Source organism: Xyrauchen texanus, chromosome 30 (assembly GCF_025860055.1).
Source record: "Xyrauchen texanus isolate HMW12.3.18 chromosome 30, RBS_HiC_50CHRs, whole genome shotgun sequence".
NCBI classification, from domain to species: domain Eukaryota; kingdom Metazoa; phylum Chordata; class Actinopteri; order Cypriniformes; family Catostomidae; genus Xyrauchen; species Xyrauchen texanus.
The window spans coordinates 23,904,869-23,909,940 of record NC_068305.1 but is presented as its reverse complement, the minus strand read 5'-3'; positions in this window follow the sequence as shown (position 1 = coordinate 23,909,940).

The window sequence follows — 5,072 nt, the reverse complement described above, 5'->3', positions numbered from 1 at the left end:
CAGGATTGCATATAATTCCACTGAAAACACACTTAGGAAATTTGAGGTTCTCTTACAAACTTGGGTATTCCACTTCTGAACAACAAAAGCTGCTCCTGTAGCACCTGTTTCCTGATCTTTTGAACCATCAGTAAAAATTAATATGTGCTCCTGATATCTCTCTATTATATGACAGTGAAATTCATGCACCAAATCTGATTCAGGATTCTCTGACTTAATCCTAAGTATCTCTAAATCAATCTTGGGAACCTCCAATTGCCATACAGGAACTGATGGCCACAGTACTCCTGGACAAAAGTTCTTATCATGTATAGACATTTCCTGGGCCAATGCCTCCCCTGTCCATCCAAAACTTTGAGGACTTGCCATCTCTCTCTCCCAGCTTACCTGAATTGTCACTTTAACTGGGTGATCACACTTTTGACCCATCAAGTTAACCCAATAGTTAGCCTGAAGCTACTGTCTTCTCAAACAGAGTGGCATTTCTCCTGTTTCTACCTGCAAGGAACACACTGGGGAAGATCGCACAGCTCCTGTACATATTCTTAGTGCCTTAGCTTGAACTATATCTAATCCAGCTAAAACTGACTTGGCTGCAGATCCATAAACCAAACACCCATATTCAATTCTTGCTCTAATTAAATATACATAAATTTGCTTCAAAGAAGCAACATCTGCTCCCCATTCTGTTCCAGCAAGACATCTCATTAAATTCATTACCCTTTTACATTTGTCTACTACTTTTGAAACATGCTCCTTCCATGTAAGTCTTGTGTCAAAAAACACACCAAGAAATTTAAAACTTTTCACTCTTTCCAAATTCCTACCATATAACTTCAATTTTATACTTTCATCTATTCTCCTCCTAGTAAAAACATAGCCTTTGTCTTCTCAATAGAGAATCTAAACCCCAATTTCCTTCCCCCATCCTCCACTAGGGTTAGCGCTTCCTGCACCTTCTTCAGTGTATACTTTACATTTTTCCCCCTTTTCCATAGGCTACCATCGTCTGCAAATAATGACTTTCCAATTCCCGGCTGAACATTAGAAAAAGCATCATTAATCATTATATTAAACAGCAATAGACTAATAACACCTTGAGGTGTACCATTTTCTACAAAGCAGCTTCTAGATTTTTCTGACCCTATTTTCACCTGAATACTTCTATTATTTAAAAAGTCCATTACCCAGTTAAACATATTTCCCCTAATTCCCAACATGTGCATCTTGATTAAAAGACCCTCTACCCATAGCATGTCATATGCTTTTTCTACATCTAAGAATACTGCCACAACAGTCTCTTTATTTATCTGTGCTTTTCTTATTTCATCCTCAAGGCATATGAGTGAATCAATAGTACTTCTCCCCTTTCTAAAGCCATTCTGATGACTAGCCATCAACCCCCTTTCTTCAATAAAGTGCATTAGCCTTCCATTCACCACCCTTTCCATTAACTTACCTAAATGAGAAGATAAAGCTATTGGCCTATAATTTGCTGGATTACTAGCATCTTTCCCCGGTTTTCTTATTGGGACAATAACTGCCTCCTTCCATCCTACAGGAATCTTTCCTTCCTCCCAGACTTTATTAAATACATTTAAAACCTTATTCATTCCCTTATCACTTAAATGTCTTAACATAATATAACAAATTTCATCTTTATCAGGAGCTGAATTCTTACACTTATCCAATGCATTTCTTAATTCTCTCAGTGTGAGAGGAACATTATATTTATCCTCTAATTTTTCTTTCTTTTGATTGATTCCTTGTTTCTTCCCTAGCCCTCCTTTCTTCTTCTGAAAGATTACTGGAGCTATGTACATTACTCAGTGTGTTCACCATCATTTCTGCTTTCTCTAGGCTTGATATAGCCAACTGCTCTCCATCTGAAAGGATCGGATAATTCCACTCTCTTCTGTTACCTTCCATTTTCTTAATCATTCCCCATACATCATTTATATTAATAGTACTTCCAATTGAGCTACAATAATCCCTCCAGTATGTTCTTTTCCTTTGCCTTATACTCCTTCTCACTACTGCCTGTGCTTTCTTGTATTCAATCAAATGTTGAAAGTTATGAGTTCTTTTAATTTTCTAAAAGCTCGGTTCCTTTCCCTAACTACCTTTTCACATTCAACACTCCACCATGGAACCGCTTTTTTACTAGTTTTCCTGAACTTTTTGGTATTGTAGCCATTGCAGCCATATAAATACTCTGTCGCAACTCAATTTCATTTCTTTCAACATCATTTGTTTCTTGGACTGAACTAATATATAATTCACTTATTTTCATAAATCTCTTCCAGTCTGCCTTTTGAAAATCCACCTTCCATGACTATCTTCTGTGCTCAACCTTACATCAACGTTCACTTTACATATAATTGGGTAGTGGTCACTTCCAATAGTGCTTTCTCCATACACTTCCCACTTACACTTTGAAGCCATTCTACTAGACAAGATTGTGAGGTCTAATACTGACTCTTTACCAGTTCTAATATCAATCCTAGTTCTTCTACCATCATTCAGACACACTAAGTTCCTATCATTCATCACCTCCTCAATCACCTGTCCATTGTTGTCTGTCTTTTCTCCTCCCCACAGTGTATTGTGGGCATTAAAATCTCCACACCACACAACATTATCTCTATCCTGGCCTTCTATTTCCTCTAGTTTATTTAACTCTAACTGTTTACAGGGGTTATAATGATTTATTATTACTATTTTCTTTTTATCTGTCCATACTTCCACTACCACGTATTCTTGCTCCTTCCCTATATCCAACACCCTATAGGGTATCCCCTTCCTTACAAAGGTAGCACACCCACCACCACCACTTCCTTGCTCTCTGTCTCGTCTGATGCCGATATAATTAGATAAAACAAAATCAAATCTAGGTTTTAACCATGTTTCCTGAATACACATTACATCAGGTTTTACACTTCTACTATCTATAAACTGTTTAAAATCTTGACCATTTGCCAACAGACTCCTTGCATTCCATTGGATAATGATCATAATAAATAATATCATCCTTTACCTCCTTCCTGACTGGAGTGTACAGCAAGACATTCCCTTATTTCTTCCCATTTTAAGTCTAGCACGCCCAAATGCTGAATTGCTGCCTTTGCTATGATTTGAATCCTTTCAGTTTTGGATTTAACCTCAGCTGTTGCATTAATTACCCCTGCAATAAAGATAACCAAGTTCCTCTTTTCACCCCACTCCTTTTTCTCCTTTTCCTTCTCTCTGACATGATCTTGTCGCTGTGTCCATGCATTCCCTGTTGCTATTTCCTGTCTAACATTTTCTTCATTAACCCTCTTTGTTTGCTCCATTCTTTTAACTGCTTCTCCATAAGTAACTCTATTCTTCCTTTTCACACTCTGAATCTCAGTCTCCCTTCTCATTACTTCACAACCCCAGTAGGCCGCACTGTGCTCCCCTCCACAATTACAGCATTTAGGTCTTACTCCCTCTCCACAGTCCCCATAGTCATGCTCCCCACCACATTTAGCACACCTTTTAGTCCCTTTGCACAACTTAGCTACATGCCCAAACTTCTGATACTTGTAACATCTTATTGGCTTATGAGTGAACTCTCTTACCCTATATCTCACATATCCAAAGTATAACTCTGTAGGCAACTCTTTTGTGCTAAACTGAACCAAGACTGACTCTGTTTCTTTTTTCTCTACCCCCTTAGTTAAACGCTTCACACTCTGAACAGAATCACATTTTTCTTTTAAATTTTTTAACCAGCTCCTTCATCTCAGTTACTAAAGGAATCCCATAAATCACTCCTTTACTTCCTTGTTCACCCACTTTCGCGACCCTTACCACCACTGTTTTCCCAACAACTTGTAGTTTTAAAGCTTTTCCAATCTGTTCTTCAGAGCTACACCCAATCAATAAATTGCCATCTTTTAAAATCCTAGCATATTTAACCTCGCCAACCTGATTCTTAATTATTTTCGTAAATTTTAATGGATCCAAACTCTTCACTCCTGGTTCTTCAAACCTCACAACAACAGTCCATTTCTCCTCACTCTCTTTCATTCCTCTAATCCGCTTTGCTTTATTAATCCTCCTCATCTGCCAGTTCCCATCTTCTTGATCCAGTTCATCCATACTACAACAACTATCTTCCTGATTGTCTGCCATGATAGAGAATACGTGCAATTATATCGTATACCGGACCTATACAGGCCGTCGGCCGATATTCTCGCAGAATACTCTCTCCACTTAGTCTATCCTCCACCCAGCGCGTCTCTCGCCGTGCGCTAAAATGGCAGCGGCGTGATCGAATTCTTCCTCCAAAACGGTTTTCCCTTCGGTTGTCTTCTCCCACCTCTTGTTCTTCCTCCCGCGCCCAAAACCGAGAGTGTGACTCAATGTCTCAGCGAGTTCCGGCCTGCGGTGTTCCAGTGACCCACCTCTTTAGTTTATCACATTCATCCCTTTTAAATACCCACACAGATCGAAAACGTGACCGTGTGAAGCACTGGCTGCTAGCGCCGCATAGTCGCCCGGAAGATGGCACGTTTATGGATTGGACATTTGATGTGTTTAAAGAAGGCTAAACGCTTACTGAGTGCTATCAATGATGTCACCATTTATATATTTTTGGTTAAATTTTTGCATAGTAAAGCTGATTTTTAGTTCATTCTGTCAGGTTTAGATAATAAAACCTCCTCACAACTGGGGTTGGATATCTGGTAGAGGAATTTAAACAGACTTTCGTTGAGTCACATCTGTTGACGTCACTTGTGCGAGAATTTGCTTAGTGCAAAACTGAGACCTTGACGCAGACTTCATGCTCAGACAACGTATATTTTTTATTTGGCTGTTATTATACATGTTGTTTTCTTGGCATTTTAATAAAATCAATTTATTTTTCATGCTATACACTGTCTCTCTGATTTGTAGACAAGCCAAAATATTTTTTTCATTGTACAAAAACAAAAGAATATGCTGAAATCTTTCAACAGCATTTAAGGAATAAAGTTCTTGTGACACCAAACCCATTTCTTAAATCTTAACTCAGTAACTGGGTAATCTTGTTACTGTAAATC